The sequence below is a fragment of the Pinus tabuliformis genome, chromosome J, assembly GCF_031772625.1.
Source record: "Pinus tabuliformis cultivar Carrire ecotype Pingquan chromosome J, CPIR1, whole genome shotgun sequence".
Taxonomy (NCBI): domain Eukaryota; kingdom Viridiplantae; phylum Streptophyta; class Pinopsida; order Pinales; family Pinaceae; genus Pinus; species Pinus tabuliformis.
In genome coordinates this window covers 990,512,820-990,537,806 of record NC_142295.1, presented here as the reverse complement: position 1 = coordinate 990,537,806, position 24,987 = coordinate 990,512,820, and positions in this window count along the sequence as shown.

Here is a 24,987-nt window from a genome sequence, read left to right as displayed (position 1 = left end):
TGAAAGAGACGGCGCTCGATTCTGACGGTCGGATTCTCCGCAATGTCCACAGGAAGTTTTCTTGTCAAAAGCCCTTTTCTCAACCTCAACAGTAAAATGGTAAAATGACATGGTAAAAAGTCTTTTTATAGGTTTTTTGGATGAATGAATGCTAAGTTTGTTAATTTTTCACCATGGAAAGATGTTTTTCAATGTATTTTTGCCCATCTTAAACAGGTATGAGTAATGTGTTGTTTTTGTGCAGGACAAAGGGACTTTAGGGTAAATTATCATTTTTCACGAACCAAAACATCAGAGTCATCTTTTAAGCTCTTTTCTGACTCCTAAAATATGAAAAGATTGTCGAGCGTTTCTTTTACACTCGTTAAAACGGAATTAGAAGACGGTCCCCTTATAGCTCTTTTTTGACCGTAAAAAACAGGAAAAGATTGCCGGGTTTTTGTCGTTTCAAACTCGATACGGAAATAAAACGACGTGTCCTTGATCGCTTTTTACTTTTCAGGTCAGTGGCACTAATCATGAAAGTACTCCTTGGTCGCAAGATCAAGCGGTTCTCCCAGGTATTATTTTATACTTTTTCGGGCTTGGGGGACACAAATTTACGAAAAAGTTCAACCTGGAGTCTTCTTAAGTTTTTCAGACTCCCTAAAATTGAAAAACGCCGAGTTTCTCCTATACTGGGCTCGTTAAAATTTCACAGTAAAGGACCTGTTCAATTACAAACAGGAACGAACCACTCCTTGCTGGGGTTCGAATCAAAACTAGGTTGGACTCATCCGAAGGATGAGCTTATAATCAAGCATATGTTATCCTCCTCAAGCTTGTTAAAAATAAAGAGGTACTTGCCAGAAATGGTGGGGGAAAAGAGAGAAGAATGAACCAATTTGTCATCCTTTGTTACAGAAGAACCTTATCACCGTTCTTGGACAGGACACTTTCCGTTCACCTGGGTTGGGAAATCCTTTGCCTTAAAAGTTGATCAAACCACTTTGAAAGTCTTCAACCATTTCCGGGTATTAACTTTGGGTCAATCATCACCAAACCATCTGTCGTGTCGTTATGTGTTCAAGAGGTCTCTGCAAATAAACCATTCATATGCAAAATACTTGTCATCCATTTGACCATCCCTGAGTCAGTCCTTACAGCAACATTTCTTCAACTTGAACAATGATTTCGTGTTGTGGGCTTGCCTGCAACGGGTCGCTTTCTATCGACATCAGCACATTATCTGGAAAGATGACTTAGAAATCGACAGTACCTTGAAGTCTGCATGCATCAATGGCAGGTTTCTCGCCTTTGACGACAGTTTACATCATTGACTTTCGATCAAAGGATTCCGTGACGTGTTCTACATCAACTCATTTTTTCACATTTAATGGATTGTACTGGGTACTTTGAGAACCATTGACATCATTGGTGGTCTCTCTCACACTTGTTAACGGTTTACATCATTGACTGGTAATCAAGTGGTTTCTACCATGCTTGACATCAACTCATTTATTCGCATGGCTAGAATCGTACCAATTCGGGAAGTAGAAATGAATACCCTGGATCTAGTTCCCACCATCCAGGCTGCGAGGAGTTTTGTATTCATTATACAGTAGACCAATTATAAACAGATGGCTGCGTCCATACTGTGTCTACGCAAGTCTATGATTATGATGTACTGCAAGATCATTCCTGTATCAGAGTAGTTAGTCTGTTAGTTAAAGTTTTGATCTGAGTATGGGAATGCCTACCTCAGCAATGATATAATCTTATACATGTATTTTGTGTTGAAAATTGCAGGTTCTGACCAGGCTCTCCACGAGATAATCCTTGAAATGATAAAGCGCTTCACCCTTCCTAGATAATACAAAACCCTAATCTACTACAGGCTTCGCACTTTAGGGGGCAATCTGTTACACTAAAAAATGTCACCATGGCTATTTATAGTTAGTATGGCTCTATCAACAGTCATGCTATCCTCGTGGGCAAGTCTTATGCCTCTGCTCTCCATATCAAACTCCAAAAAGAGAGAAAGTCTTAGTAAATGTGTCTATCTCTGGGTACGCAGATTCTCTCGACCTTACCTGCGTATACGCACCTAATGTTCACAAAAACTGCGTACTTGTACGCTCTGTATGTAAAGGGGCAGGTGCGTACCCCTGTAAAGGTCAAAAGGCACAAGTTTCACTCCAAAAAAGTTACTTGTAGTCATTTCTAGAGGCTTCTAGAAGTATGTTTGACGTGTATGAAGCGCCTCCAGATGGTTCATGTATCCCTACCAAAGAGGAACTTATCCCATCAATAAGGGAGCTATCCCATCCAAAGAGGGACTTATCCCATTGATGGTGGACCTGAATAACTTCCTCTAGAGCACTATAAATACAGGCATTGGGCCAGAAGGAGGGGAGGTTGAAAGCTAAACATTTCTAAGGGTAGATGCTGCTGGAATTAGGACTCCCATTTAGAAGCTTGTGAGGAGAGATTACCATCTTTGCTTGTTCTATTTGGAAGTGGGTGAGCTTTGTCAAAGTAAAAGGGAACTCTTGATGGACCCTGGGAGGGACTTGCACAACACCAAGGCTCAGGTTGTAACTATTCCTTTTGTTTCCTATTAATGCAAATGAGTCCATTCTTCTCAATAACTTGTTATTTATGAGTTGTTTCATGTACTCCTTGGTCTATATGTTAAATATGTTTTATTTTATGAGATTATCAAGTGCTATTTAATCGTTTGATTGTTAGTGAATGCAGGTTTCGAAGTGAAGGAGGAGCTCATCCGGATCAGCGAGGCTGGACTGCTACAACGGCGTTGGACTACAGGTAGGATCTAAACACTTGATTTCTCGTATAGTAAATGCATGTTTAGAGAAGGATTGCTCTTGTTTGTCTTGTTTGTCACTAGAGAGTCTTAGGCTCCTAGGGAGGTTGGTTGTGTCTGCACTATCGACTCTTTCCGCCTGACATTGGGTGTTAGACATAGAGAAGAAAATCAGCAAGTCAGAAATGTTGGACAACAATATGTTCAATCATTTGTTATAGAAAAATAGGCTATCTTATGTAAAAAGAAAGTTGATAAAGAGATTGTATATCATTGCATTGAAGAACACAATGATGCCCATGGATCAGAGGTAAACAATCTATTTGAAGCTGGCCATATGTCATATGGTGATGTGAAAAATATTCTTTTTCTTCCTGAGGTCATAATTACAAATTATTTTCAATCAAATCTTAGAGATGAAAAGTGGAGACATAAAAGTTACATAGATCATTTTCTTAAAGATGTTTCTGATTGTTCTATTGAGCATATTATCCCAATAGAAGGTTTATTCGAGCTAGAACCTTCATACATATAGACTTTCTTTTTTGAAGCTAATCAGGACCATATTTTTCCAAATACTTTTGAAGATCCTGTGGCAGATTACATGGAGAAATTTATTAGCAGCCTACACATACCATTTTGTGGATATATTCCTAATTTTTGTTGTGAGTTTCCCTTATGCATACTTTATTTTCTGTTCATCATGAATTGCATTTTCAAAATTCACTAGAAGAATGGTTCTAGATCAGGCACTCAAATGCTAAACTGGTACCATTGGAAGATTGACTTCACTTGATTGAGATCAATCATGTACATAGGTAGGAACATGTACATAAATAAGCTCAGGTGTTGAGCATTTGGTTTCTGGTTGCAGTTATTTAGTTTAATTTTAGTTGATAAATAAGGGTGACTGTCCCAGTTGGAAAATGTTTTGCAGAGGTTTCAGATTTCAATAATGTCAGGGTTTAGTGTTTCAAATTTTAGGGTTTTCAGAATTTCAAACTCTGTGCCCAACTAAGGCTATTGATCTATGATTATCAGCACTTTTCTATTAAAGCACAAGCATCCTATCATTGTATATACTCGAGTGAATTCAGTGTACAAATGCCATAGAATTTGAATTGGTTAAGAAATATATGACTTCATGCTCGAGGTGAAGGCACTAATCTGCGGTTCTTAATGCTTCTGTGGCAAAATCACTCTCCGCACGTGGAGCCAGATGTTGTAGCATCCACTGTCCATTGTTATTTAAGTTTTATTTTTAGTTTTATAAAATAAAAAATATGAAAGAAATGGTTGATTTTATATTTTTGATGGATTTTGAATGTAAGAAACCCACGAGAATATCTGGGTCGTCCGATCAATAGGTCACAGATCTGACGACAATCGGGTGGGTAACTAAAATTAAGATTCAAAAATTGGACACAATGGCATATGAAATATAGTTTAATTCACTAAAGTTTGAGCCAATCTCAGCCATCCATCGAAAGAGAAAAGATCCAATGGATATAGGGTGGAAATGTAATCGGGTTTTATCATTAAAATTAGACCCGATAGATCATTAACTGGCAGTTTATATTTCCTATCGGGCCTGTAAGGGAGTCAAAGGTGCGTTGAAAAGAAAGATGCGATAGGTTTTATGAATCATAGTGTTAATTCTTTTAAGTTTCGTGGGCCCGACCCATCATTTAAATGTCATGTAGGTTCAAGAAGCGCTATCAAGTGATAGTTTGATAAGTACTTTAAGGTGCGTTGCTGGGAAGCAATGAGCACGAACGTTAGTCAAAGCTCGACCCCCATAGTTGACCATGACGTTAGCACGGTTGACTAAAATTTGCGGCCAGAAATCACTACTGGGGTTCAAGTTCATTGACGCTCCCATACATTCTTTACCCTCTGCAGTGCTTCCAAAGCCTTTCGCCCTTCATCCACTGCTCCGTTAAGGCTAAAAGATACAGATTCAAATAGAGAACGACCATCATCTTCTAACTTCAGTTACCTCTTGTTATTTTATGTTCTTTAGAATGAGGTGTCTTTTACCCTCTATGTAATATTCTGTAATAATTTTTACTTTAGACAGTTAGGGAAATAGTTAAGTAATTTGACAGTTTTGGTTATCACCAGCTGTCTTATAATGCATAAAAAGAGAAAAATTTATAGATAAGGGGTTTGAACTTTGGAGAACTTGGATACTAGGCCAATGTATTCCTGATACAACTGTTGATTAATGAAAGAATCAGATGTTTTCCACACATTCTTGGGTATGATTTTGTGATTTCTCTGTTATGTGTCATCATATGTTTTCTTCTTTTAAGTATGGTAATGAAGTTGCAGGTCTTTATTTTCTTATGTAAATAAATACTTGAAAGAGCGCTCCTATACTTGAAGTTCTTACCTCTGCAATTCTTCTAAGTTACAGATAATAGTTTTTGTGTAAGACAACATATTATCTTTAACTTCTCCAAGTGTCATAGATAGTAGATTCTATGTAAAATAGCATATTGTCTCTGACTTCTTCAAGCTTTCTTCATTCATCATTTATATTCAGCAATCAAATGGAATTCTGATATTTTCATGTCATATAAGTATTGAGGGTTAAAGACCAAGTCTCCCAGGTCCTTCATTTGAGAACACAACATACAATTACGTGACAAACAAGTGACAATCATTGTAATCATTAATGTCTTAAGAACAATTTCTACATTGCCAGGAAATGGCTTTCTTAAGGTACAACATTAATTGGTGTCATTGCCGGGGAGAGAATACAAGAACACTTTTCCTAGGTTTTCAATATTTTCCTCTGGTTGTTCAGTGAGGAGGAAATATTTGGCTCTTTTTAACAAAAGAAATAACTCTAGCTCCAAAAGGGGACTCCATAAGAAAAATAACCACAACCTACAAAACAATTGAATAAGAACACTTTTCCCTGGGTTTATTAAGTTTGAAGCTAATTCTTGAGGGTGACAAGTTTCAACAGTTGGTTGTACATTCACACCTGTGATATTCACTTTGGAGTTTTCTTTTCTGGGATTTAATGGCTATCCCTACATTCTTAGCCAATAAATTTATCCCACTAGATTTTACTGGGATCACTGGCTATCCTCATCATATGCCTACATTTCAAGAGTGGATTGAGTATCTTCCAAGATTCAGTCAAAATGAATATGAAGATCCGGTTCAAAACCTCCAAGAGTTTCATGAATGCATGGAGTAGCAGAGCATCATTCATGAAGATGTGAAGATGAAATTGTTTATGTTTTCTTTGCAACAACAAGATAGGGTTTGGTACATGTCTTTGCCTCATTCAAGCATTTCATCTTTGAAATATTCCATTCAATGTTCAATTCCTTTTGTAGAACTTCTTATTCACACAAGTTTCTTTTTGAAGGTTGTTGTGAATATTATGATTCTAAAGAAACTTTAAAAGCTCATGATAATCTTGTTGAAGAAACTAATGATCATGTTGATAATATATCAAACATTTAGAGAGGTTATAGCCAAATTAATTATGAGCAAGTCTCTAAAAGCAAAGAACTATAATTTTCTCAAAATGATGCAGAAAAGTTAAAAAAAAAAACTTTTCTTCAATAACCTCACAAGTAGAGAATTGGTTGACCTTGTTCCAAGAAAATCAAGAGAGCATTCAAATGGAGAAAAGTTCAAACATGCATCAAGAATTTCTGCCTAGCAGTCAGGAAGAGGGAGAAATAATTAAGTTGCAAATAAATCCCCAGAGATCCTATTTTCTTAAATTTGATGGTCCTCCTGTTTATAACAAAATTGGTTCAGATGAGGAACATGATGAAGGTCTTCGAGTTCATTAGTTGGGTGTTGGACATAGAGAAGAAGACCATCAAGTGAGAAATGTTGGACAACAATATGTTGAGTAATTTATTATAGTAAAGGAGGGTATCTTATGTAGAAAGAAAGCTGATAAAGAGATTGTATATCATTGCATTGAAGAACGCAATGATGCCCATGGATTAGAGGTAAACCATCTATTTGAAGTTGACCATATGTCATATAGTGATGTGAAAAATATTATTTTTCTTCCTGAGGTCATAATTACAATTATTTTCGATCAAAGCTTAGAGATGAAAAGTGGAGACATAAAAGTGACATAGATCATTTTCTTAAAGATGTTGCTGATTTTTTAATTGAGCATATTATCCCAATAGAAGGTTTTTGAGTAAGAACCTTCATATATAAGGAATTCCTTTTTTGGAGCTGATCAAGACCATATTTTTCCTTGTACTTTTGAAGATCCTGTGGCAAATTACATGCATAAATTTATTAGCAGCCTACACATACCATTTTGTCGATATATTCCTAATTTTTGTTGTGAGCTGCCCTTATGCATAGTTTATTTTGCATTCAGGATGAACTATATTTTCAAACTTCACTGGCAGAATCGTTCTAGATCAATCACTCAAATGCTAACCTAGTACCATTGGAAGATTGACTTCACCTGATTGAGATAAGTCATGTACATAGGTAGGAACCTGTACATAAATAAGCTCAGGTGTTGAGCATTTGGTTTCCGATTTCAGTTCTTTAGTTTAATTTTAGCTGATAAATAAGGGTGATTGTCCTAGTTGGAAACCGGTTTGTAGAGGTTTCTGATTTCAAGAATGTCAGGTTTTAGTCTTTCAAATTTCATGATTTTTAGAATTTTAGACTCCATGCCCAACTGCGGCTACTAATCTATGATTCTTAGAACTTTTCTATCAAAGCACAAGCATCCTATCATTGTAGATACCGAAGTGAATTCAGTGTACAAATTCCATAGAATTTGAATTGGTTAAGCAATATATGACTTTATGCCCGAGGTGAAGGCATTGATCTGCAGTTCTTAGTGCTTTTGTGGCAAAAGCACTATCCCCAAGTGGAGCTAGATGTTGTAGCATCCATTGTCCATTGTTATTTAAGTTTTATTTTCAGTTTTATAAAATCAAAAATATGAAAGAGATGGTTGATTTTATATTTTTTTATGGCTTTTGAATGTCAGAAACCCGTGAGAAGATCTGGGCTTTCCGATCAACAAGCCACGGATCTGATGACAAACGAGTGGGTAACTAAAATGAAGTTTAATTTGGAAATCAGACGTGATGGCATATGAAATACAATTTAATTCGGTGAAGTCTAGGCCAATCTCAACCGTCCATTAAAGAGACGGGATCTGACGGATATAGGGTGGAAAAGTAATCGGGTTTTATCATTAAAATTAGACCCAATAGATCATTAACTAGTAGTTTATATTTCCTATCGGGTCTGTAAGGGAGTCAAAGATTTGTTGAAAAGGTAGATGTGATAGGTTTTATGAATTAGAGTGTTAATTATTTTAAGTTCTATGGGCCCAACCCATCGTTTAAATGTCATGCAGGTTCAAGAAGCGTGATCAAGCGATAGTTTGATAAGTACTTTAAGGTGCATTGCAAGGAAGCAATGAGAACGAAGGTTAGTCAATGGTTAACCCCCATCGTTGATCGTGACATTAGCATGGTTGACCAAAATGTGCGGCCAGAAATCACTGTGGGGGTTCAACCTTATTGAGGCTCCCACACATTCTTTACCCCTCGCAGTGCTTCCAAAGCCTTTCTCCCTTCATCCACTACTTCGTTAAGGATCAAAGATGCAAATTCGAATAGAGAACAGCCATCATCTTCTAACTTTTGTTACTTCATGTTATTTTATGTTCTTTAGAATGAGGTGTCTTTTACCCTCTTTGTAATATTTTGTAACAATTTTTACTTTAGACAACTAGGGAAATAGTTAAGTAGTTTGACAGTTTTGGTGATCACCAACTATCTTATAATGTATAAAAAGAGAAAAATTTATAGAGAAGGGGTACAAACTTTGGAGAACCTGGATACTAAGCCACTGTATTCCTAATACAACTATTTATTAATGAAAGAATCAGAAGTTTTCCACATATTGTTAGGTATGATTTTGTGACTTCTCCGTTATGTGTCATCATATGTTTTCTTCCTTTAAGTATGGTAATGAAGCTACAGGTCTTTATTTTCTTATGTAAATGAAGTTAAAATCCCTTAAAAGAGCGCTCCTATACTTGAATTTATTACCTATCAAATTCTTCTAAGTTACAAATAGTAGTTTCTGCGTAAGACAACATATTATCTTTAACTTCTCCAAGTGTCACAGATGGTAGATTCTTTGTAAAACAAAATATTGTCTCTAACTTCTTCAAGCTCTCTTCATTCATCATTTATATTCCACAATCAAATGGCATTCTGATATTTTGATGTCATCTAAGTATTGAGAGTTAAAAACCAAGTCTCCCAGGTCCTTCATTTGAGAATACGACATACAATTAAGTGACAAACAAGTGACAATCATTGTAATCATTAATGTCTTAAGCATAATTTCTACACAGCCGAGAAATTGGTTTTTTAAGGTACAACAATGTGTTTTCCATCACTTGTTGGAGCAACGCTGATATGTTGGCCTTGTTTTCATAGCTGGGGTATTGTTTCCATTTTGATTTAAACTTGACCATCAAGTATGTGTTATAAACTCGTGGCAAGTATGGGATGCTTGGGTCATTAGTTGGTCATGTAAGTCAAGCATGTAATTTGCAGAATTGTACTACAGGTTTGCAGAGGTTGTAGGTGTGGGCTCATCACTTAAGGCTCTAAAGAACAAAGGTGAATGAGATGGAAGCGATACCTTTTCAAGATGTTTGTGATGATGATAAGGTATAAAGAAGTTTTAGATTATTTTTCATGCTTTTGGAGGACCAAGAGCTCCTCAATGGGGAGGATTGATCTAGGTGGCTCCAGGGACACACACATGACAAAGAGGGCTTATGGAAGCTCAAAAATTAAAGTGATCAGAATGCTTTCAAACCAGGACCAGAGCATATATCTTGTTGCCATGATCGCAATGGTACGAATGGTTCATCAATATGAGCTCATATGAGGGAGAACGAGCTAATCAAAGTTTTGGTCAAAGTTGGGCTGTAGGCCAGGTTTAAGTATCCTACAATTTGACCGACCTCGGGAAAACTAGTTCCCGAGATCAGGAGAATTTGTTGGATACTTAATTTGTCTAAGATCCCTTATATTAGACAAATTAAGAAAAGACACTTATTATTAAAAAATAAAAAATAAAATATTTATAGGTGGCGGGCCATGAACCCCGCCACCTCCATCGAACCCAATTCTAAATTATAAAACAAATTATTATTTAAAATTGGGCCGATAGGCCATGACCCCCACTAGCCACAACCTTCATAACAAAAAAATTAATATTAAAAGTGGGTCGATGGGCCATGACCCATGCCAACCCTCCAACCTCCCACTATATATAGATTGTATTGTAAAGGGGTGGGCGGGCCACCTCCGATGGACCCGGCCCACACCCAAACCACCCCAAATGACATATAATGAACCGTGGGCGGTGGGGTTCAAACCCGCCCAATTAGAATGGCTGGCCCACCACTCAGGCACCCACACAACACCACAACTCCATTTAATACACCCGACCGCCAATGCATCCGGATGCGTTCAATAGAGGTTAAGGGGTGGGCTGCCCAATGCGGACCCAACCCCAAAAAAAATATTAAACCAATTTCAAAAATAAAACAAAATAGGTGTTAACATGGAGGGGTCAGGGTTTGATCACCCGACCTCCTCCTTATAATTTGACGTTTTCTTCCAATATGTCTACAACCACCTAATTGTAATATTCACCCACAAAAACATTATATAAGCACTCATTTTCTTAGTGTGCGGATGCCAAGATGCAGCACAAAAACTGAGAAATTTTTTTAATTATTTATTGCAGGTGGAACCATGAATCTAGAAAAAGAGCAGGTAGAACCATAATTGAGCAAAATTTTCAGGAGTGTGAAATTTTGCTAGTGTCCAAATTGGAAAAATTTTATGTCGCTCTTACACCTATCACCAACACGAACCTAATGGCACAAACAGAATTTTGATCTTAGTAGCAGAGCTTCAGGTGACTTGGAGGAGGGAATCTTTCAGGAATCTAGGCGGAATCTAAAAGATTATTGTAGCCACAGATTTTCACTTTCTCAGAATTCCAAAATTTGACAGTCAATTCTACACTATTCGATGCCACAAATATGATGGTTCATTCAGATTTTCCATTTGATCATTTCATTTTTCGGCCACTTTTCAAAGTGGAGTGCAGGTGTCAGCATTCAACATGTGAGCAGTCATTCAATGAGATTCGACACTGCGAGATTGATAGTATGACTAGCTTCAACAGTTTGACACCCTTTTGTTTAGACGGCCCCAGGATATGAGGTATATGCAGTGTGTTCATGTACTTCTTTTTGCTATGAGATGCATTGCGTTGCACAGATCCTTGTTTGATGTTTGATGTGGGATCTTGTTTTCTTACTTGTTTCATGATCCTTACTTGATGTGATGCAGAATCATCTATGAGATGTACTTCTTGTCATTTTGTTATTGAGATCCCTTTGCCATCATGTTGACAGGATACTCATGTTGTAGTCATGTATGTCTGAATTGAGATCCCTTTGATGCCATGATTGGCGGGATGCTCATTATTATCATATGTGAAATTATGTCATACTGATAGGAGTCCTTTTAAATGAGAGTTCCTATAGCGGAACATCTCTTGGAGCCACTCCTGTGTGAGGGCATATTCCTTGGATGATAGATAAAACACATGCATGTACATCACCACTATTGACAACACTTAATGTAGCAGCCTACACCATATTGACACCGGGGCCCGGAGATGTAGTCCCTTTTGGACGAACTCCATTATCAACGTCTTATATTTTTATGTTGTTGATTCTTGTCATGTTCCTTTTTTCGTTACAACACGCATATATGTTCACTTATGCTATTTTCAATGCAATTCTAACAACATCACAAAAGTAAAAGATCTTGGTTAAATATGGGAGTTGATTCAACTCAGATCACATGATCCCATCACTCATGCATTGGAGGATTCATATAGAGAAGCACACTTGCAAAGCATAAATTGTCTCTCTTTCTCATATTTTCTTGTCTCTCATAGTCAGGAGAGTGTGCATGCTTATCATCTATACACAATGTGTCACAACACCATGTTAAGTCTGCACAATGTCTGTCTCATGCATTCACTCTTTTCTTTTTTGTGGATGTTTTAGAACTCTGAGCGTGTTAGTCTTTGGTTATAAATATTTCTTGTTCTATGGTTTACATGCATATTTTTCATACCTTCAACAACATGGGCCAACTAATGCATCGGTGGCTACATTGGAAATATCACTTCACGTGAGTAGGCCCATGCACTGTTTAGCATAGGAGTAGGAGTAGTGTTTTCTTTCTTGCTTTGCTTTTCTTCCTGGTTTTCATGTTATTTTTTCTTGCTTACTTGGTTTGGTTTTCTTTCTTGCTTGCATTCTTTTCTTGTTTGTTTGGCTTTCACTTTAATTCTTATTTTTTCTTTTTTCTTTCTTTGCTTGCTTGTACGCATAGGTTAACCTCTCGTGAAACTATGTTTGGATCTTGAGACAAGCTTGGAAAATCTAAGAAGACTTGTACAACTATCAATGTCTAGTTATTTATTGTCCTCTCTCTTTATGAAGATCTTGTTTTCTTCATTTGGTTATGCATTGATGGAAAATAAATTATGCTCAGAGTGAGTCTTGGTGAAAACACAACGGTTCCAATGTTAACTAGTACTGCCTATTCTAATTAGTTCTTTTGGGTTAACCCTTATCAGCTTGGTCTAGTAGAGTTAGGTGAGGGAGAAAACCTTAATAAGTATGTAAAAGGTATATATAACATACTTCTCTTAAGGAACAACCTCTTATAAACTCAATAAGTAGGGATCCCTCTTCTGCCTCTGAAATAAATAAGTGCATATGCATAGTTCTTTGAAAAACAAAATAAAAATGAAAATATGAAAAAATTGAAAAAATGATTAAGGAGAAAGAATATAAAGGTTTCCTGTTCAGAGAGGTGATGCAAGTAACTCCATCGAGGTACTAACCAGACTTTCTTGCAGAAGAGCATTGCTTGTGTTCCTTCTTGACTCCATCAGGGTACTGTCCAGGCTTGCTAGCAGCAGAGCAACACCAAAGATGAAACTTAAACTTTGACAGTTATATTACTTGTGTATCAATATACCCCTCATCCCCAATTGAAAACAATAATTTGACTTGGCTTGGAATGTGTGTTGTCCGATCAAGAGAATGGCAGGGAATACATATTTCATACAAGCTAGTGCGGAATCCATCATGATCAAAAAATTGAACAAAACTTCCAGAAGGGTTAGAGTCGCTTTTCATGAAATAAGGTCCATACAGAGAACTAGAGTTCTACCAGTGTGTCACCAATGTTGTAACGGCTACAACCACCCTCCAAAATTTTGGCTCGCATGCAAATTTCACAGCCTATCTCAGGTCCTGTGATTGATGGTCCTTGGTAATTTGTTGGTAAGTTGATGATCTCAAGCTTCCCCTCCTAGATCTTACGAGTTTTTCATGTTCTCATCTTCATGTAGCATGTGTCCTCTTTGGGCATAGGCATTGTTGTTTGTCATACAAAAGGAATGTTGTTTTTCTTCAAGGGAATTGTGTGCGTAGGAGTGGTTGTTATCACATAGACATGTTTCACACTCACTTCATGCACTCTTGTCACTAAGGTTGTTGCATCAAGAAAAGTACGTCTTATGCATTCTAGATGGTCTACATTGTATCACTAAGTATACGTTTGCAATCACAGTCGAGTCCTATCACTGTTTACATCTGTGTCATTGATCTCACACTTAGCGATTTCCCAAGCAACCTAGCCTCATCTAGCTTCCCAGAACTTTGCACTTTTCTTCCGCAACCATCAAGCTTCCTCCCTTGCTTGTTAAAACCTTGCAGTGCATAGAGACCCCAACATCCCTTAGCATCCAAAACTGCATAGTGGTTTCCCCCAATGTCCTTCCCCAACCAGAACCCACTGTTAATAGAAATTGTGAAGTATTGTCCCTCAACTACTCAGCCCTCGTTGCACCCAAAAACTGTGCAATATTTCCTCTCAGCTACCCTAGTTGCACTTCATTCAAAAATTACACAAAGGAGTCCTTGTAGGACCCCCATTCCATAGCATTGTCCTGTGCCTAAAAAATTTTCAGCATTGTCCTAGCTACGTTGTCTATCTTGCATTCAAAAACTATGCAAATGGGCCTCCCATGGCCTCATCTCGGCAACAGTCACTTTCTACTGAAACCGTGTTGATCCATGGCTTAGTGACTACGGGAAAAGGTGACATGCTGAGATTACTCCTAAGGAGTCGAGGAGAAGGACCAAGAGACCAAGTAATAGAAAAAGATTAGTACTGCATGCAAACTCCATTGGATGCATGATCATCTCGAGGGTACGTATGTGTTGGAATGGGATCCACAGGGGTAGAATGGAATTAATTATTCATTTTCTGTATACAATTTTGTAAAGATGTAACGTCTCTGCGATTTGTGGAAGCGAAGCACGTAGATGAATAAGATTCATAGGGGCTTAGCACCTTATTTTAAGTAAAGTTTTTGAGTCAGTTTTGAGATTCACCCATGTTTTGCAGATCATGGCATTGTATGGAAAAGTCTATAAATAGTTGTGTGTTAGCGAGAGGAAGAAGTAACTTAGATAGAGAATCGAGTTCACTGGAGATTCTTGGGCAAGAACTAAGGCAAGAAGGCTTTGCCTCCTGTGCTTAGGTAGAGAAAGGAAGGCTCTGCAACTCAGTTTGTGAAGGCTTGGGTGGAGTCTATGACTGAGTGCATGAACCCCTACAACTGAGTGTGCAGGGTAGTTTGACTATGTAGTTAGTGAATTGAAGATCAATAAGATAGTTTTCAGAAGAACTACTGAGTATTTTTATTTATCTCTGTTAATTTTATATGTTGTTGATGAGTGTCATGTTTTATAAAATATTGATTAAATGCTATGCAACTATCTTGAATTTATCTTAATCATGTATGAAATGAATGCTTAGCCACTTCTGCGAAGATTCTAGTGATCTTTGTTATGTTTTATGACAAATAAAGTATATCTCCATGAAATCCTATTTAGGATTGCTTTCTGATGCACATAAGTAGGTAAATTGACTATCAAAGGTCCGCAAGGACTGATCATGGACCTTCATGAAGGTCTGAAGGCCACTTTAATAGAGTTACAGTAACCAGCTCTAGAAGTCTATCAATCTACGTGGAGGTAGATTTAAGGCGCTAGAAGACATCACACTAGTCTCTGGATGCCAAAACTTCGTTTTTGCATCACCCCATACTACTTCGGGTGAGACTCTAGCCTGCGCTACACGGGTTGTTGCTGAAAGGGCTAATAGTTTAGGGTTTTGTTAGGTGGCGCAACTAACTTTGAACCTGGGTCAAGACCCCCTGAGCCAACAAATGGTTGCATTGTCGAGACCGAGATCTGCTTGAAAGAGATGTGTGATGTCGCATCATTGGAACCCAACCAAGAAAAAAGTTGAAAAGTGGTTGGACCATAAGATTCACGAGATCGTGACGCAAGAAAATAGGAATCTGCATTTATCAAAAGGAATATTGTTTGAATAGATATATGTATATAGAGATACACGAAATCTTCTTCTGCACCTTCCCCATTGAACTGTATGAATGGTTAGCCATCTTTAAAGATATTCAAGGAAGGTGGAAACTTGATAGTCCTATAGTGTGGACTCCCAAATTTGTGCGATGACTAGAAGCTTCTAAAAATAAGATCATGCAGGCTATCAATCATTGGCTCTATCTAGCCCAACCATTTACCTGGAAGCTTCGACTCCATATTTAAAAAACTTGCCAAAAGAGGATTGGTGCGAGTGATAAAGGGCTCACTTGCATCGTACAGTGCTAGATCTAGTTTTAAGCCTTGCAAATCGGCGCGAGGAAGGAATTGAGCACTAAAGTCAGTGTTGTAAATTGGGATAAAAGGAATATTTTTGGGAAATGATGCAAAAGGGAAATGTCCTACCCATGCAGAGGGACATAAGGGTAGTCTCTTCATGATGGGAAAGCATGTAAGGTTCACTGTAGAAGTCCTCTAGGATCAAGGAACGGTGAGTACATGGATAGTGAAAAAATGTTGTGTAATAGATGCCATAGTAGATAAAGTTGTTGAATTACTTCATGAATACTAGGATCTCTTCCCAAATAAGTTTTTGGATTTAAGGGGAATAACTAGTGACTTGGGTGTGATGAAGATCACATTGAAGTCGAACGTGAAACCTGTTAAACAAAGGCCTTATCACCTTAATCCTACATATAAGGGAAAGGTTTACCAAGAGCTGGATAAGATGTTGGAGGCATGTGCCATAGAACTTGTTGAAGAATTCGATTGAGTGAGCTCGATGGTGGTCCAAGAGAAGAAACAAAATGGAGAACTAAAGATTTGCATAGATCTATGGAAGCTTAATGATGCATGTATTCACGATCCATTTTCAACGTTGTTTACAGACGAAGTGTTAGACAATGTTGGAGGGTAGGACACCTATTCCTTTACTGACGGTTTTTCAAGGTATCATAAAATCAATGTCGCGTCAGAGGATATGAGAAAAACAACCTTCGCGATAGAGTGTAGTTGTTTTTAGTACACTTTGATGCCATTTGGACTAAAGAATCCGCCTGCGATATTTTCTTATGTAGTCATAGAGGCATTCAAGGAGTTCATTCATAAGTTTCTGGAAGTGTACATTCATGACTAGACAAAGTTCAGATTAGTGAAGTGCCATGTAGCGAGTCTGCACCTAATGCTGGATACATGTCACAAATACCAAATAGCGCTAAGTTTGAAAAAAGCATATTCTATTTTCCTTTTGGGATCTTGCTAGGTCATGTTATGTGCAAGAAAGGATTGATGGTGGACCCTGCAAAGATTGTGACAATTGTGAACTTGGAGGCCCCTAGGAATGTCAAGCAGCTATGCGCAGCACTGGAACATACAGGATAATATAGAAAATTTATCAATGCTTATGCTTAAATTACCACACCCATAAAGAAACTGCTAAAGAAGGATGCGACATTATGTTGGGATGAAGAATGTCAATGCAACTTGGATGTGTTAAAAGAGAATATGGTAATTGTGCCCATCTTGGTATTTCCTGATTGGAAAAAGGAGTTTCATGTACACATGGATTCTTCTTGTATTGCATTGGGCACAGTGCTAACGCAGGCCAGTGAAGGAGAATTGGAGCATCCTATCGCCTTTGCACATAGGAAGTTATCAAAGGTCGAGAAAAATTATTTGGCTACTCAGTGCGAAGGGATAGCTATGGTCTACATGCTACAAAAATTCAGGCATTATCTGTTAGGAGGAAATTTCAAGATGTATACAAATCATTCTACCTTAAAATACCTAGTCAACAAGCCTGTGTTGGGGGAGAAATTTGTAGATGGCTGTTATTATTTCAGGAGAATGAATTTGAAGTCATTGTAAAGCCGGGGAGGCTAAATGCAGGACATGACCATCTATCAGGAATTGAAAGAGGTGAAGAACCTAGTGATTTGGAGGAAGGGTTGCTAGATGCATAGCTCATTGTGGTGTGCATAGTGGATGACCATTTTACAGACATTATTCACTTCTTAACTATTGGGATGGTGCCGGAATGATACACAAGTCAACAAAGGAAGGAATTAGTAGTGCGCACGACTGACTTCTCAGTCATTGTGGGGAATTTCTATAAAATTGGTACCGATGAAATATTACGAAGATATGTGCCAGACTTTGAGCATGATAGCATTCTCACTGAAGCTCATGGGGGAGCTATGGGAGGCCATTATGTAGGCAAAGAAACTATGTAAAAGATTTTGTACGCAAGTCTATGGTGGCCAACATTGCATAAGGATTCAAAGGCATACTATGATGCATACAATGTGTGTCAAAGAACTGGAAGATCATTGCGAAGAGATGAGATACCATTACATCCTCAAGTATCTTTGCAGGCATTTGAGAAGTGGGTGATCAATTTTATTGGGCCAATTCATCTCTCTGCAAAGAAAACGAGTGCACGTTACATTATCACTGCGATAGAATATCTAATGAGATGGGTGGAAGCACAGCCCGTCAAGGATTATACATGGGCTACGATAGAAAAATTCTTGTTTGAGAATATCCTAACAGGATTTATATGCTCCAAAGTGTTGATGAGTGACAACGGTATGCACTTTCTAAATGAAATGATCAGCATGTTGATTGAGGAATTCCAGGTCTACCATCAGAAGAGTGCACCATATCACCCGCAGGAAAACGGAACTGTTGAAGCCTTCAACAAGATTTTGGATAATGCGTTGACGAAGATCTGCAATGCGGAGAAGAATGACTGGGATGTACGTGTTCCTGTAGTGCTATGGGATTATAGGACTACTTGTAAGAAGTTGTTAGGAAAAATACCATTTAGATTGGTTTATAGGGTCGAAGTCGTAATGCCGATGGAATAAATTGTGCCTAGTCTTTGCATAGAAGCTTTGACAGATATGGTGGATCATGAGGCGTTTGAATAACAGGTCGCGTAGCTCATGGAGCTTGAATAAGACAAATTCTTGGCAGGATTTCATCAACAAGTACAGAAAGAATGTGAAAAAGCATGTCATGATCACCATATCAAGCTTCACACATTCAAGGTAAATGATCTTGTCCTTTTATATGATAGTAAGTTCACTAAATTTCTGGGTAAATTCCAAATGCATTGTTTAGGGCCATATATTGTCAAAGAAATTACAGATGGCAGCACAATTCAGCTCGCAAAGTTGAATGGGGAACCCTTCCCGGGGAGACTGATTGAAAGCAGGTTGAAGTTATATACAAGGGATCCTACGCAATGACTATATGGTAGCAGGATAGTCTTAGTGCTCCAGGAAGTTTCAAGGGAGCGCGTGACTATAAACTACACTACCTAGCTTGGAGGACAAGGTAGTGAGTAGGTTGCATGGAGAGTGATGAAGATGTAACAAATGAAGTTGTGCTCAGGAAGCTGCACCATGGGGGAAGGTACTGCATAGCCTGAAAATAAAATGACCATTAGAGTTACTATTCATGATGGGACGGCCATAGAGCGGTTAGGAGGAGTGGGATGGAAAAAATTAAGGCAAAGACCCTAAGCAGAAATGGCACTCGTTGGCTTATATGGTGATAGATACAAATATCCAAGAAGTTGTGGGGCTTTGTCCACAATAATGGTGCATGCCTACAGAGTTAGATGCTGGAACAACCACAGGTGAAAAAAGCTTTGCTGCGCAGAAGCAGAAGGACAACACCCAACAAGTTGTGTAAAATAAGGAGGCTGCTACAACAGTTGAAGAGAAGGCCCATAAGGAGAAGGAGTGCACTGACAAAGAGTAGGTAGAGCATGAACAAAAGGGTGCAGAGGAAATAGAGAATTATGCTTCCCACGACACTCATGAGAAAGAGCTGTCAGGGCAAGGAGGAGGTGGTGGTGAGGAGCAAACCAATCCTTTCATCCTGAAGAAGCGCATGCAAGAGCAACAAGGTGGGCAGTGTAAGAAATAGAATTATGATAAGAAGACGCATGTTTATCCCATGATTCTGATAGAGGGTGACCTCGATGAGATCAGTGACAAAATTTAGGACACAAAAACAGAGGTGCTGCGACAATTCAATCAGTAATACATGCAAATGCTCGGGAGCATTCAAAAGGATCTATACGAGTTGTAGATCTAGGAAAACATAATTCAAGAAGATGTAGGGAAGGCAAGCAACGTGCAAGCAAGCCTGACATAGGGAAGGAGTGAAGTATCAGAGATTGAATGGCCTAAGAACATTAGAGTATTTCCTTTACATGAAGCATCAGTTTGCGTGGAGTTGGATGAGCATCACATGGTGCTTCAGAAAGTGGAAGACATGGGACTAAACCTTGTCATGCTACCGCTTGAGTCCCTTCATATGCTACATCAAGGGGTTGATGATGAGATAAAAATTAGAGAACAATGCACACTCACTACCATCAATGATTTCAAAGTGAACAATCAACAACTATTCGCAGAAAAGACTTAGGCTGTGAAGGAGTAGGAGGAGTTGTGCACACAACGTTAGAACCTGGTCACAATGATCGAGTAGGTCTACGAATCCGTACTTGAGTTGGGTATACTCGATGATGCAGAGACCTTAGCCAAGATAAGGAAATTGGCTACTGCAGTGTGCATGCCTAAGGAGAAGGTCAACAAGGTGACTTTTGACCTACGGATGCAGATAGTCGAGCTACAGTTGAAGTTGCACCCGACCACACTACCAGAGGTTCAAGAACAAAGGAACACAACTATTAAGGAATCAATGGCTCAGCTATAGGTCACCATTCAGGGGTGTGACAAGCTATTCACTCAAGCACTGGGCCTCTGGGATACATTGCAGGAGGACCCTACCCTGCAACAGTTAATCTTGAAACTTAGGGAAGCACAACAACAATATGATGAAATCAGCACAACAACATGAACGTTGGCACCAGTCCAACGTTTCACGCGCTTACAGCATGGTAAAGGAAAATGGTTGCACATTCAGGAATTGTAGAAGAAGAAGTATGTGCTCAGTGCATGGCTTGAGCCTTGGACAGAGGAAGCCAGCCAGTTCTCACAGACCATTCTTGAGAAGTTGAAGGCTACGTAGCAGACACAACGAACTACACAGCCGGCAATAGAGGGGCCAACCATGGAGAAACTAGTCTGGGAGGTCTAGAAGCAACATAAAAAAGTACAACAGAGCTAAAATAATTGACCAAAGCATTCAATGAACTTCGCCAAAAAGTAGAACAACCAGCTGAGCGACTCGAGGGTGATTCATGATCTTTGTGTTGGGGGCCTATTGGGATGGGGTTCCCAGGCAAAAAATGGAATTAATTAGTCATTTTTTATACAATTTTGTAAAATATGTCAAGTATTTGCGATTTTTGGAAGAAAAGTGGGTACATGAATAAGAGTCAAATGGGCTTAGCCCCTTGTTTTAAGTAAATATTTTGAGTCAGTTTTGAGATTCACCCATGGTCCGCAGACCATGGCATTGTATGGAAAAGTCTATAAATAGTTGAGTCTTAGCGAGAAGGAGTAACTTAGATAGAGAATTCGGTTCATTGGAGAGTCTTGGGCAGGAATAAAGGCAAGAAGGCTTTGCTTCCTGTGCTTAGGTAGAGAAAGGTGTTGGAGATCAGATGCACAACAGATTCAAACAAATACTCAGCAAATAAATCATGCACAGGAAACACAGAGGTTTAACGTGGTTCACCCAACCAATCTGGGCTACGTCCACCAAACATAGGCATCGACAATCTTTATTAATCAATCAGGAGATTACATAATTAATCAAATTCTCACAAACTCTCACACCACTAAAACCATCCGTATGGATACCTGTTTTATAGCAAGGAGAATCTAACTGCCTCCTAAATCCTCTCAACTCAAATTTAGGATGCATTAACTCCCTCCCAACAACCTGGAGCTAATCTAGCAACAAATTCCTATTGTTGTCACACATTAGAGATTTTTGCCTAATTTATGAAACAGAAAATCTCAACAATATCCAAGTTGATAACAATTAGCCTGATGCCCTGTTTGTTTATTATTTTATCTTTTCTGCAAGCCAAGAGAAGCCAAACACCAGTGTAGCTTCTCCAAAAAAACTGGTTTCATGAACATGTCTGCACAGTTTTCCTTTGTATGCACCTTTTCAAGAGAGACTCCCCTTTCAGTGATAACCTGTCTTACAAAATAGTACTTAATTGGAATATGCTTTGATTTACTATGATAGGCCGGATTCTTAGCCAAATGTATTGCACTTTGACTATCACAAAGTAACCTGATGTTGTCCTGTAACCTACCAAACTCACCAAGAAAACCTTTCAACCAAACCACCTCTTTGCAAGCATGCAAAGCAGCAATGTATTCTGCTTCAGTAGTGGATAAAGCAACAATGTTCTGTAGCTTTGACATCCAGCTGATAGCTCCACCTGCAAGAGTAAAGACATACCCTGAAGTTGACCTTCTCTTATCCAAATCACCTGCAAAATCGGAATCAACGTATCCGCAAACAAATTCACTACTCTTATTGTAAGTGATACAATAACTACTTGTGCCTCTCAAATACCGAAGCACCCATTTCACTGCTGATTAGTGTTCTTTACCTAGATTTGCCATATACCTGTTGACAACCCCAACTGCATGTGAAATATCTGGTCGCGTACACACCATCACATACATTAAACACCCTACTACATTAGCATATGGAATTCGAGACATAAATTCCTTTTCTTCATCTGAATTAGGACATAAACTCGAAGAAAGCTTGAAATGGGAAGCGAGAGGGACTGACACAGGCTTCACGTTATTCATACCAAACCTCAAAAGTATTTTCTCAATATACTTTTGTTGTGATAGCCATAACTTACCATTGCTCCTGTCTCTGAAAATCTCCATGCCCAAAATCTGTCTAGCTGCTCCCAGATCTTTCATATCAAATGTCCTTGCCATCTGAGCCTTCAACCTGTTGATTTCTTCTATGATTTTGCTTGCTAAAAGCATATCATCAACATACAAAAATAAGATAATGAATATGCCATTTTTCAATTGCTTAAAATAAACACAATGATCATATTCACTTCTAATATATTTTTGACTCAACATGAAAGAATCAAACTTCTTATACCACTACCGAGGCAACTGCTTCAGGCCATATAAAGACTTCTTGAGCCTACAGACAAATTTCTCATTGCGATGCTGAACAAACCCTTCCGGTTGTTCCATATATATTTCCTCATCTAAGTCTCCATGTAGAAATGCAGTCTTAACATCTAATTGCTGCAACTCTAAATCAAGAAAAGCCACTAATGCTAACACAATTCTAATTGAAACAATTTTAACCACTGGTGAAAAATTCTCATGAAAGTCAATGTCGGCTTTTTGAGACAACCCTTTTGCAACCAGCCTTGCTTTGTACCTGTCCTCCGTATCATTCACACCCCGTTTCAACTTGAAAACCCATTTACACCCCACAGTTTTCCTGTCTTTTAGAAGCTCAACCAGATCCCATGTGCTGTTCTTACCCAAGGCCATCATTTCGTCCTTCATGGCTGCTTTCCACTTGTCACTTTTCGAACCTTCTATTTCTTCCTGATAGCACAGAGGTTCATCGTCATTAGCAGTAAAAACAACAGAAGTGACATAATCATCATACCTTCTCGGTGGCCGTTTGATTCTTGTCGACCTCCTTAAGGATGTTTCTGGAACTTCCTCGATTGGCTAACTACCATCTGTAGGAACTTCTTGATGATCAGTATCTGAGACCTGTTCATGATCTATACCTGAACCCTATTCATGTTCTGATTCTAAAACCTGTTCATGACTAGTATCTGAACTATGGTCATCATGCCTATCATTAGAAATGCTATCAAACTGAATGTGTTGAAAGTTAGATACATCATCCTGTTTCAATCTACTATCTACATCTAACTATACAAGAGAGGATTCATTAAACTTTACATCTCTGTTGATGATGATTTTGCGGGTAGTAGGATCCCACAATCTATATCCCTTTGTTCCAACACCATACCCAACAAAGATATAACTTTTAGACTTTGGATCTAATTTAGTTCGCTGATGTTTAGGCACTAGAGCATATGCATCACAACCAAACACTCTGAGTTTAGAATAGTCACAAGGGTGTCCTTTCCATACCTCTTGCGGAATCTTGCAGCCTATCACCATCGATGGAGATCGGTTTATCACATAACAAGCTGTTGCCACCGCTTCCATCCACAACTCCTTTTGCAACCCGACATTACTCAGCATACTCCTTGCTCTCTCTAGAAGAGTCATGTTCATGCGTTCAGCAACTCCATTCTGCTGAGGAGTATAAACTGTGGTCTTATGTCTCTCGATCCCTGCAACCTTGCAATAGCTGTCAAACTCCTTGGAAGTAAACTCACCACCATTGTCAGTTCTTAAACATTTTATTGTTCTACCAGTGCTGTTTTCTACCAATGCTCTAAACTGCTTGAAAACTGAAAAAACATCAGACTTCCTTTTCAATATGTAGACCCACACTTTCCTAGAAAAGTCATCAATGAATGATACAAAATAAGACGAACCACCATATGAAGTTGTAGGGGCTGGTCCCCAAACATCTGAATGGATATAATCAAGTATGCCTTTACTAGTATGTTTGCCTATTTTAAATTTTTGCTTACTTTGTTTTCCAAACAGACAATGCTTACAGAAATCTAACTTTCCAGACTTTAGATTTGGAAGTAACTTGCGATCAGCCAAAATTTTTAACCCTCTTTCACTCATATGCCCCAATCTTTGATGCCATAAGTGAATGGAACTGCTGTCATGTTCAGACACCGTAGACACATAATCTGACCCTGTACTTCCTTCTAATTGAAATAGATTTCCTACCTTCTTATCTTTCATAACTAGTAAAATTCCTTTGTAAATTTTCATTACTCCACCTTGAATTATAGTCTTATATCCATTTGAATCAAGTGCTCCTAATGAAATCAAATTTTTTCTTAAATTTGGTACATGCCTCACATCAGTTAACATTTTAGTTGTCCCATCAAACATTTGCAGTTGTATACTCCCAATCCCCACAATATTACATGTTACATCATTACCCGTGTACACAACACCATCATCAATTGATTTATATGTCGTAAACCAATCTTTATGAAAACACATGTGGTTTGATGCACCGGAATCTAACAACCAATGTTTACCATGATTTGACACATTAACTGATAATACTTCATCACTCATACCTAAACCAGATGTTGAACCTGTATCTGTCGTATTTGCCTCCTTCTTCTCTGTCAAAGAATCTGCTTTTGAAGTTTGTTGCTGTCGCTTCCAACAGTCCTTCTTTAAATGCCCTGATTTGCCACAAAACCAACACTTTAGCTTACTCTTCTTCCCTTTCGACTTTGAACGTGAGTCGCTTGGCCTCCTGGAGTGTCTTTCTTTCGAACGACCTCTAACCATCATAGCTTCTGATGTAGAGGTTTCGGAATGCGACCTTCTCCTTGTTTCTTCCGATAATAAGGATGCAACTACATCATCAAACTCAATAGTTTCTGATGAACTAAGACTTATAGAAGTAAAAAAATGATCCCATGATTCGGGCAACGAGCATAATAAAGTAATAGCTTTATCCTCGAATTGAATATTTACTTCTAGACTTT